The sequence below is a fragment of the Filicampus tigris genome, chromosome 17 (assembly GCF_054856515.1).
Source record: "Filicampus tigris isolate MCC_2025a chromosome 17, RoL_Ftig_1.0, whole genome shotgun sequence".
Classification (NCBI taxonomy): Eukaryota; Metazoa; Chordata; class Actinopteri; order Syngnathiformes; family Syngnathidae; genus Filicampus; species Filicampus tigris.
In genome coordinates this window covers 14,964,598-14,976,710 of record NC_141233.1, presented here as the reverse complement: position 1 = coordinate 14,976,710, position 12,113 = coordinate 14,964,598, and the positions used below count along the sequence as shown (strand labels likewise).

General features: G+C 37.5%; 1 long non-coding RNA gene across 3 annotated transcripts in view; it reads right to left on the bottom strand.

Annotated features, from left to right (window-relative positions):
• LOC147133573 (uncharacterized) overlaps positions 1 to 12,113 on the bottom strand; it is a 57,093-nt gene that overhangs the window by 30,216 nt on the left and 14,764 nt on the right. The window lies entirely within an intron of this gene.

The following is a 12,113-nucleotide window of genomic DNA, read 5'->3' as shown; positions in this document are numbered from 1 at the left end:
GAAATATCTGTTGCTTGAAGAGTCATAACACCCCAACAGCGATACTATTCATTAACCCCTCAAGGGCATTTTGCATTGTTTGTTAGAATTAAGCTAATCACGGTATTTATATTTGATCCAGCTCTATGAATAATGTATTTTAAGAGCTAACGATACAACTGCAGTTTCATTAAAAAAGGTGGGGGAGTGGAGCTTGTTTTTGACGATTTGAAGTCATCTGCTTTTTACTTTGGGCTTAATTTAGCGTAGCCTAGCTGAGTGTGTGTTTTGCTCACAGTGGTTGAATCGACACATGGGCACCTTTAAAACCCTTAAGAGAATTAATTAGCGCTGTGGATTGAATTAATACGCCTGTCTTTTGTCCTGCGCGTCCTTTTCACATGAAATATGGATGAACTTTTGAAAAGTGGCCACACTGAAGGGCCCTTCACGTTGGCACCACCACGATCCTCCGACGCGAACCCGATGACGTCCATCTTTTCACTGCATAATTCTTGGGGGTGTATTGTGTGGAAATGTCAATAAAGAGTCATCTCACTTCCTTTTTGTGTAGCTTTGAATGCATTTTTGACACATGCAAGACCTGTTTTTTTCGGGGGGGGGGGAGTTATGAGCTGCTTCTGTTTATGAGCAGCAAAATAAGGTTCCTATTAAATTTGAATAAAATGCAAGCAGATGGTTGCATTTTTCAGCTAATCTTCAAACTTTCATGTGTTTAAGTCTTATGTAAAGGGAAGAATCCTATTGAATTTGGACGATATTGTGTGGCACAAGCTCGAACCGCAGATCACTAGCGCAAACTGTTTCTAATCCAGCAAGCATCCTATTCGTTTTGAACAGTAATCCACACATTTTGGAGAGTGTAAAAATCCATCCGAATAAGGATAACAACAAAGAAGTCATCAAATTGTGCAGCCATGCTCCGCCCAGACGGAGCGATGAAAACTCAAATGTTTTGCGATTTAGCGACGCCTATACAGTGTTTCTTGTATAAGGGTCAAATTTTGCAGCAACTGGACAAATCTATTCGAGACATTTTTGTGGGTCTACTCATAATAGACATTTCTACCAAATTTCATGTTGTTAAGTAAAACTAGCTTCAGGGGCTGAATTTTCCCAAATGTTTTTTTTTGTGTTTTACATGCTAGACCTACCTACCAAACAAAATTCTTGCTCCTAAGAGAAACTGAAACTTACCACTATAATACACACATTGCTACATTAATTAAAATAGTTGAATGCAATTTCAGTTTGCTTGCAGGTGAAGTTCTGTGGGCCGTCTGGGCGTTGAAAAGAAAATTAAAAATGAAACTGGCGATTTACGTCAAAAGGAGGATAGTGTGACTGCAGGGAGGTGCGCGGCATATCAAATATGAACCATAAAAGCCACCAGGATGACAAATTGTGTATGGAGACGTTCAAAAAAAATGTAATAATTGATGTCGGTGCCCCTCAAAATGTTTCATTTCCGATGCGTCGCCATTACAAAAGGAGAACACTTTCATTTTTTTTTCACTCACCGGCATTAAATTTAAAAGCGAGACTCGGACAAAGTGAATATGAAAAAGTTCTTATTTTCCCGTAAGTGAATAAAACTGCAGAAGTGTTAGTGTGGAGGCAGAAATCATTTGGATGTTGATAAGTTCCTTTGTGGTTTGGAGAATGTGGTTGAACATGAGGACCAGACAGCCGTAGGTCAGAGTCCTGAAATATGCTTTTTTTTTTTTTTTTTTTTTAATAAATAAATAAATGTTGTGTGTAATGACAATGTGTTCATTTAGCCACTTAATTAGTCATTTGTATATATTTTACACCATTTTTTTTAAATGTAAAGCTATAGTTATTCTCTACAAAATGTATATTTTGAAAGAAAAATGTGGGTGTCTGGAATGCATCAGTTGGATTTGCATTATTTCCGATGGGGAATATTGCTTTGGATTTTGACGATTCTATTAGACTTTCTCTAATGGATTAATCACAAAAAACAGAGGTTCTACTGTCTTTCTTATAATAAATTGTTTAATACTTTATATACCGTGGATTATTTTTATCTACTAGAAAAATGTTTCTTATGAGTTTTCATCATAATGTAAAAGTAATTTATGATACCTCAAAGCCTCGTGGCTCAATGGGTATTTCAAATTGATTGAGTCTTTGCTGTCTGGCCTGTTTGTGGTGTATGTAAGGGGCTATATACTTTTTCTTTAATAGTGTATGCATGACTGTAGAATAACAATCGAGCATTGTTTGATTGCACAGTCCTTGCCGTGACTTATTTGCAGACCTTCGCAGAATGGCATACATGCAAAGGTTGTCCGCCATTGATTTGTCATATACAGTATTCTATATGATAAATCGTATTAGTACGGTTGTGTTTGTATGCACGTCAAGGTGACAACAAGTTTCATATAGAGAGAGCCCAAAAAGGTCACTTTTACACCCAATTTGGTTGCAGTCTGACAAAATCTTGAGGACTGGTGTGTCTTTGAAGGACCTCTGAAAATGGACTAAATGAGCGTAAAATGGCAAATTCAAACCAACGTGAAAGACTTCTTGTGTCGTTTAGGGCATGGCTTCTAGAGACTTTTTTTATGTGTTTACTCAAGATGGAAAAGTCGACTAATTTCTTTGTTGCTATGTGAAACTGGCTTCTGGGGCTGACTTTTCCCAAATGTTTAGTTCAGCTTTGACCTTAGGTTTGTTTTTTACGGCAAGTCACAACATTTTGATACAATGCTTTGCCCACCCGCAACGAGAATAAATTCTCATCTTCCAGCTGTCTTGTCTGAGGTTTAAATTTGGTGGCAATTGGAGAATCTCTATAGCACAGGTTTACTTTTGAGGGAAGCTCGGAAATGACCAAAGTGATCCTAAAATGGATGCTTCAAATCCAAACCAAAATGGCAGACTTCCTGTATGTTTTGAGGCATCGGCTTTTTGAGACTTTTTTGTGTGTCTACTAATGATACATGCCGACCAAATTTCATGTCGCAGTGTGAAACTGGCTTTTAGGGCTGAAATGGAAAAAACACAATTTTCTTCCAATGATAGCAGACGGCTTGTTTGTCGGGTACTCAAGTCAGCATTCATCTGATGTTACCAATGGGGAAAACACAATACATACCAAATGTGCTTGGTATTACTATTATTGTCATCATCGTGATTGTTATTATTATTATTACCACTGTTTGAAAACATTGACTAGAGCGAGAAACAAACCACACCTTGATGGATTTTGACACACAGATGCAATCTGGGGCCATCCTCATAAATAGTCCATTTTGCATATAAATACAGTAAATTGTACATTTTTGACAAATTGCAGTATATGTGGAAGAAAATGACAGTTTTGCTTCTGTGGCACACAATGGATGGTATTTGCATCCAATAGATGAATAGATATTTTTAAATTCTAAATGAAAAGTGTATTTGACATTAAAAAAAATTGGATGTTCTTTCAATGTTTTCCATAATAGGTTTTATTGTTTATGAATTAACTGTGCGGTAGTTGAAGGCTGGTTGCATTATGGAGATTTACGAGAGCTAGGCTGCATTATTCGCTGGCTTATGAATCTTTTGCACAACTTATTGCTGTGTGGCAGCAGGAAGGGAGGGGAAAAACATCAGAATGAGTGAGTGTATTTTAATATCCTCCCTCCATCCCCGAGAGACATTTTTACATTGTATTTTTGGGGACTTTTAATTCGACTTGTGGCCCCTTAAGGACAAACAAACGTGAGTTGTCCTTAAGAGCTTCCGGCGTGGTGTTTGCAAATTGATTAGTCTGTAAAAGCTCCTGGGAATACAACCAATCATACGCTGTAATAATACAGTACTTAATAATTATAATGGATGCATGGGGAGGGAATTGTTGGCAGTAGTAGCACATGTACTGTATAAGCATAAACATACATACCTACATGAATTTCCGCATCAAAATAAGAACGAAGATGACTTATTCATGTTAAATAGCGTCCAATATGTGTGGCCGGGTTACAGAAAGACATTTCAAATCAGCATATTATCCTTTTCCAGAAAAAGAAAATTATGCTTTGCAAGTTGTTTGAGCGTGGCAACACATCACACCGCCCCTTCATCCCGGATTGGTGCCTGGAAGTTTGCCTGCATCTAATTGGCCTCCAAATGTGTCCAAATACATTACACCAACATTATTATTTTAACAGGTATTGTCGATGTATTTAATAGAAAGATGCTTGAAATCAGTGACTGAAGCTGAGCATTACAGTCTTTGTAAAGGCAGGTTTGATGTGGCTCAACATTAGATTGTGTACCTAATGAAGTCACCCACCCAATAATGACCCTCAAGGCTTTTAGTGAGTCATCAAATTTGCCATGCTCAACAAACACACAATCTATACACCGGTTTTGTCTTTGAAAGACTGCTGTAAATGTCAAAAAGACACACAAAAAAATTGGCCCGTTTCAAAACAAAATGGCAGACTTCCTCTGTATTTTGGAGCTTGGATTCTTGAGACCTTTTTTGTGGGTCTACTCATGATGGATGGGTTAGGGGTGCCTGCCTAACAAATGACAACTTCACACAATTTTCAAGCAATTGTGTTTTCACACAGTTTCTGCTGTTTCATCATTCATGATGGAAATGGTCAAAATTAGTCCAAAATTGCCCATTTGCAAACTAAAATGGCAGACCTTGTGGCTATGTACAAATGTCGTCTTGAGACTTTTTTTGTGAGTCCACTCATGATAGACATGTCAACCAATTTTTTTTTTTTTCTTCAGGGACTGAAATTTCAATCATCAAACTTTGCCACCCTGCTACACCCACACACAATGGCAAAAACTAAAATGTTTTACAATTTCATGTTGTTTATCTGTCTCGTAAACAATATTCAAATTTGGTAGCAGTTCCACTAAATCTCTAGGACTCCATTAAAGTACACCTGGAAGTTGCCAAAATTACAATAAATAAATAAAAGTCCAACTTCAAACCAAAATGGCAGACTTTCTGTGTCTATGCAGGCATGGCGACTTCTTGACATTTTTTTGTGGGGCTACTCATGACAGGCATGCATACCAAATTTTGCGTACCCAAGGAAAGCTGGCTTCAGCGCAGAATTTTCCCAAAATGTTTGCGATTCATCTCGAATGATCAAAACTAAAATCTTTCACATTTTGGTATTACAGTCCGTCTGTCTAGAATACAAAATTGCCATTTTGTAGCAATGAGAAACATCTGTAGGAAAAATCCCCTGGAAATTACTGAAAAATGTCCAGATTCAAACTAAAACGGCTGATTTCTGCAGGAAGTTCAGGCATGACTTCTTGGGATATTTTTGTGGGCCTAACTCATGAAAGGCACGCCAACCAAATTTCATTTGTCTGAGGCGAAAAATCTGCTTAAGAGCACTGATGACAACATTTCATCTAATGTGTCATTTAATAATGTTCAAACTTCTGCAATTAAGAAGCTCAATTAGGTTCTTCTCGTGTTCCGAGCGTGTGAAAGCTTCTCTTCCACAAAGGCGGGATCCAATTAGGACGAACATCGCGGCTCCGTCTGCCGGATGCACGGTCGATAACGAGAACGGTCGATGCGGAGTCTTTGAGCAAATAAGAAAGTGACGCTCCTATAAGGCAATGTCAAAAGATCCAACAGTCGGTCCGCATTGACTTTTCCCCACTAACTTTGCTTTGTCCTCACGTCCACCACAGGGAGACTTTTATCCCCTTTTTCAGACCCTCTCTCTCTTATGGGCTGGCTCCCACACGGGAGAGTCGGAAAGAAGAGACAATATTTTCCACGCCGGGGGTCTGTCAAAGACGTGTTTGGCAAGTACGATGGTGTGCTTGGACACACCCTTGTGTTCTCACGCTTTCTGTTGTTTACGAAAACTGGAATGGTCTTTCGGCATTGCTTCTTATGCTTCTAAGCATCAGCATGCGGCGACCCACGGAAAAGATACAGTGTGGGTGTATGTATGTACACACGCATACATTAGGGCTGTCATTAACTATGGAGACTAATTCAAATGTTATCAAGAATTTGAATTGTTATTCATTGTTACTATGAAAATTAAGTCTGCTAACTCAATTTTATTTACTTCCTGTAGCAGTTGACTGACTTTGCTCCCCGCTCACTTTGCAGCCAAACTTACTGTCGCTAAGACAGACTTTTACATAATTTTGCTTGGAAAAAGTTGCTCGGCGGCTCATTGGAGAAATTCAAAATAATTTGCGCATTTTGCAAAGCCAAATTCAAATACCATTTGAGTTGTACGTCTTTGGTGTATCGTTCAACAGTTTTACAGGAGAAGAATCATATTGAAGGATCAAAGAAAGCTATTAGAACAGTCTTTGAATCAAAATACAATTAAAATTTTTCCCCACATTAATTCCAAGATTTTACTCAAGTAAATGTCTGTTATAAGCTTTGTAAAAAACTGTAGTTGAACAATAGGATTAATCGCGATCAATTATGGAAAATTTTGCAATTAATTAGTTTAAAAAATGTAATTGCTTGACAGCACACGCCTGGGTCCACTATACAGTTATCTCTCACAGTATCCGGTTCAGTGAGAAATAGCTATTCAATGGGAACTATGAACATGCAAGATTTTATTTCATGTTTGTTGTTGTTATGCATTTTATAGGATTGCATTAGATTAGGTACAAACAACTGCTTAAAAAAAAATCCTCTAGAAAGACTACATTTTCGAGAAACAAAAACTTGAAAGTCATAAGTAAATGACAAAGTTTGGCACCACTTGTGTGAGATGCGCGAGGCACTTCATGATGATTTGATTAATTCTGCATCCCATATGAATGCGCATACAGCAGATACAAATGAAACATGATATACACATATACAGTAGATAACATACATGAAAACATACATAGCACGACGGATGCTGCTTTGTTTGGGTTATGTAATGCCTGCCGCGATGTGGGCAGAAGAATCATCGGCGACGTGTGTAATCGCCTTTGACGTCGCTGTCTGGATGCTGTGTGTGTGTGTGTGTGTTTGTGTGTGGGTGTGTGTGTGCACACAGTTATATAAGTATGCAACGTTAACGACTTCCTTTGTGTTTGTCGCTCGCCGCAAATATGACAAACGACAAAGGAAGGAAGAAAGATGGAATGATGTGGAGGAGGATGGATGAATCAAGCATTTTTGAATAAAAGACGTTTAATGTAATTGTACGTATGGTCTCGGTTCACACTCTAAGAGTCAATACATGAAAGCTGCCTTTGGAGGGATAACAATGCTCACTTTTGATTACCTCTGCCAAGGTGGTTTTATTAACTCCTGGTGTTCCAGTTTTCATTATATGTTTTTCTTAATTAAATACAAATATGAGATAATGAAATATGAGATCAAGAAAATTTTCCTCGTAAAATACGAATTTATTCTCATAATAGATAGAACCAAGATTTTTTTTTTAATTAATCGCGACATTTGCATTTCTAAATATCCACTTGAAAAAAAACGAAGAGTTGTTGACGTGAAAACCCAGCCATGGTCTCCAAACGCTGCTCATGCTAGTGCTAACACGGCTACATGGCAAACACAAAGTAGGGCACATCAGCAGCTAATCATCACAAAGCTAACACCAAGCGTGAGCTGACGTGGCGGAACAAAACTCGTCTCCATTAGGACAGACGTGTTGAAAAACATATGTTGAAGAACAGCACACAAGTAGGTCAAACTTCTAGTGCTAACCTTTAGCACGCATGCTAATTGGCAGACGTTAGCGGGGGCGGGAATCATGACTTAGCACTTGGGAACAATATTAGCTGCCTCACAGCTTCTTGCTCTTGTCTCATAAGATTGCACCTTTTGTTCCCATGAAAAAACTATTACTTTATTGTCATTAACTTACAACCTTTTACGTAAGAAACACAAAAAAGTGCAATCTGATGTTATCCTTATATGATTACAACTTTTTTTCCCTCTAAAAAAACTTTGAATAGCTCAAATTAAATCGCATACCACTTCTCCCAAATAAGATTTTTTTTAATGATTAGATGTTTTTTAAAAAGCAAAAAAACAAATTCTATAATATGATTCTAATAGGATTCTTACTTTTTTTTTCCACATACAATGAAAACTACAACACGATATTTTTTGTGAAAGATTTACTTTTTTCAAGGAAAAAAAAATGTTCTACTAAAATTATATTTTTTCAAAAATTTAATTTGAGGTTACATTTTTTTTCTCGAAAATGAGATTATGACTTCTGTATCAAACTAATACAACTTTATCCTTGTAAGATTTTGACATCGGTATTAAAACAATACAATTTTATTCCAGCATTATATTTTTTACTTCTCCTTTAAGCATTTTTTATTTCATAAAATTGTGCTTAATTTTTTCCCCCCATAACATTTTGTGGATTGCTTTTATTGACATTACACTGTAAACAACACAACTTGCATTTTTTGGGTCTGAAACCGTAATTTAAGTGGTAATAGGAATTATTAACATTCATGGAAACAATGTCAGTTAACACAACAAAGCAAGCAAGTTGTTTGCTCCAAAACAATTTGCTTAGTTGTTTTTACTTATGTCTTTGAGTTGGGGGACAATACAAGGGACAATTAGTTCTGTAAACGCCAATTTTCTCATGAGCAAAACATAAAATATATTGAGTTGCCCAACTTAAAATTTTATTGAAGTTTGCTGCCTTGAAATTTTGAGTTCACTCAACTTTTTTTTTCCTCTTTAAAACAGTGTAAGCATGAAAGTACTCCCTGTATAAACTGCTAATTAGATTTATAACGAATAGTATTTTGAGTAAGTTTGAGTTGATGGCGCTGGTTGAGTAATAATTGTATTAATACGCACGGCAGCTCATTTCTCCACAGCCATTTTCCATTTCCTCTCACGCTAATTAATAAAAGCAGCAGAGCTTAAGAGGTCCTTTGGTATAAATGTCCTCTTGATGGAATAAGCCACCTTCATAAATGTATTCCTCCTTATTAAACTCCTCCCGAGGGAACACAACGCAAACAATCATAATATCAAAATCAGGGCTTCCTTTTAATTCAGCATCTCGGCAGAGCCGATTCATCAGTGATGAGCATTGGCAACAGACGGCCGGCGGAAAAGGTGGAATTGAGTATTGAAGAGACGTAGCCGGAGGTGGTCAGCTGCTCTTTGGCTTCTTCTTCAATGAATTCAAAACTCTCAGGAGACTCCAGAAGCAACAAACGCCTCCGGATGTCAACTTTAAAAATATTTTTTTTAACAATTATAACTTGCAAAAAAGACAATTCACATAGGATAACGATTTGTTTTTATTTTTATTTTTTTTTCTTGATCTTATAACAATGAATATTATTTTTCTTTTTCAGATTTTTTTATTGTGGTGATTTTTTTTTTAAATGATGACTTCTTTCTTAAAAATGACAAATAATTATTACTATTCTAACAACTTTTATGATGGTGGAGGTGATCAATGTGCAAATGGATGGATGGTTTTGATTTTTTTCCCTAAAAGAAAAAAAATGCTTTTTATTGCTTTTTTCTTTTTTGTACTTTGCACTTTGTGATTTGTTTCCAAATCTTACGTGTCTTATAAAAAAAAAACGTTTTTATTATTATCATTTAAAAACGTTTAGATGCTCATGATCGCCACACACATATATATATATATACACATATATACATATACAAATATATACATATATATATATACATATACATATATATATATATATATACACATATATATACATATACATATATATATACAAATATATATATACATATATATACAAATATATATACAAATATATATACAATATATATATATATATACACATACATTATGTATGTATATATACACATACATAAACAGCATTTTTGTATTTTGTTCTTTTTCTGTGCGATTTTGCTTGCGCCAGGACATGAAAGTCAGTCAATACATTAATAAATATGCTTGATACATTATGCAACATTGCTGTGGATTGCATCAGAGCCACTTCATATCCTGCACATCATTGACCTAAGTGAGTTGGGGGCACACAAGTTGAGGAACTAGTCTATAGTTCCTAACAATATGAATCATAATATAGGAATCGTGCCAGCTGCTTCAGCTCACCCGCGACCCTGATGAGTGAGGGTGCAGCGAAGAGATGGATGGACATTTTGAGCATGTCATAACAGGCGTGAGATCGGTGACACCGTGGATTTGGCAAGTGTAGGTTGTCTGCCCCCTGGTGGTGGGACGGCGCCAATGTTACTCGAACGGGATCATTGCAATCAGCACAAACATCCACAAACACGTGTGATGTTTCAGTTTTAAAAAATGTACTCACGTTAGGATGAACTCAACATTAGGTACACCTGCACTTCAAAGTAGGGGCTGAGTCAAGCCAGGGGTAGAGTTTGAAACTGGGTTGACAGGGAGGGGTACGGTTAAGTGAGGTTTTAAAGACCAGCTTAGGGTTTCAAGTCAGGGCTTCGGGCAAGCAAGGTTTGGAGTTTCAAAGTAGGGTTTCAAGCCAGGATAGGAATTGTAAAATTAGGGGGGCCAAACAATGGTTAGGGTTTTTACACAAGGGTGATGGTTTCAAATGAGGGTTCCAAGCTAGGGAAGGGACATGGTTTCAAATCAGGGTTTCAAGTCAGAATTAAGCAGGGACCAGAATGGCTGAATGCAGCCTCACTGTGTGTTCTGGGTCTCACCCTATCCTGACGCACGCGGGGAGCCAATGCAGCAAGGTTATTTCTATTGTAGTCGTTATGTTTTGTCATAGAAAGAGTTGTAGTTACTGCTATTGTTGTGGCTGCTATTTTACAAACTCTGTAGATTTGCCAGACACGTCCCGTCGTCATTGTGCGCCGGATGAAAGAAATCATTTTTTTGGCCTCCTGGAATAAAATTGAAGTATCAATGAGGAAAAAACACATTTTCAGTCTTTGTCTTCGTTCGTCCTTCCTTGAGATTGCTCGGCGACACTGGCCGCACTGACACTGCTTTCCGCGGCTTTGTTCGCGTCTTTGTGCATCACGCGGCGGCCGTCTTTGTGCACAGGTGCGCTGCAAAATAAGTAGGCCTTTACGAGGTTAGCTCGACATCTTAATAAGCCCTTTTTCGGCCAACGCAGAAGGCTGCTGTTGTGCACGCAGTCACGCAGGAGATAGGTAATAGATTTCAGTTCTTAATTCAACAAGTACAACAACAAAAGATAGTTACTTTTCTTTGTTGTCTAAAGGCCATCAAACAGGAACATTGCAGGTCAGCGGCCACTGCGGTTTTTTTTTTTCTTTGTGTGGCTTGATAAACACATCAAGGTGTTTTGTGTTCAGCTTCTGGGGAGCGAGACACATTAGTACCTTCAGCCAGCACATGCTTCAATGCATCGCTTCAAGCCCAACAGAAGGTTTTCTTTTGGGGCATTTACAGTATTTGTGTCTTCTTCATTTGGAACAGGGATTATTTTCTGTTTGAAAAGGTGTTCATTAAGTGTTTCTCTACTTTAAGGAAAAATATTGACTAGTGAATGAATTGTCTCCATCAGTCATCAGTGGAAAGGTTGGCGTTTCAAAACAGCAACTCAAAACCATCTTTTAAAAATATCACATGACATTGAAACACATTCTGTAATGTAAAAAAATATAATAAAAACGTTACAGTGGAAGTCAACATAAACGTTTTTTTTTTCAAGAATATGTTTTATGCAGGCCCACTAGTTGAAAGAAGGCATTCTTATTAATATTCTGTTTGTGGAAGATGAGAAAAATCAACCCATTTCTAGCCATCTCAGGGGGCAGCCATTTTGTCACTCTCGTCGACTGAAAATGACATCACAAAAGCTCAGGGCTCAGGTAACGACCAATCACGGCTCAGCTTCAGAAAACAGGTGAACCGTGTTTGGTTGTTACCCGAGCAACTGTGATGTCAGTCGACAGAAGTGACAAAATGGCCGCCTCCTGACATGGCTAAAAACGGGTGGAATAACTCTTATTCCACAAACGCACTTTAATGTTTTCAAGGTTGGTACAGGGTTCCACAGAAGGATTTTACGCAGTGAGTTTCAAGCCAAGGCTCAAGTTTCAACATGTCTGATTCATGTGTGTTGTTCCGTCCACACACAACACCCTTGATGTAGATCTGTATTTTTTT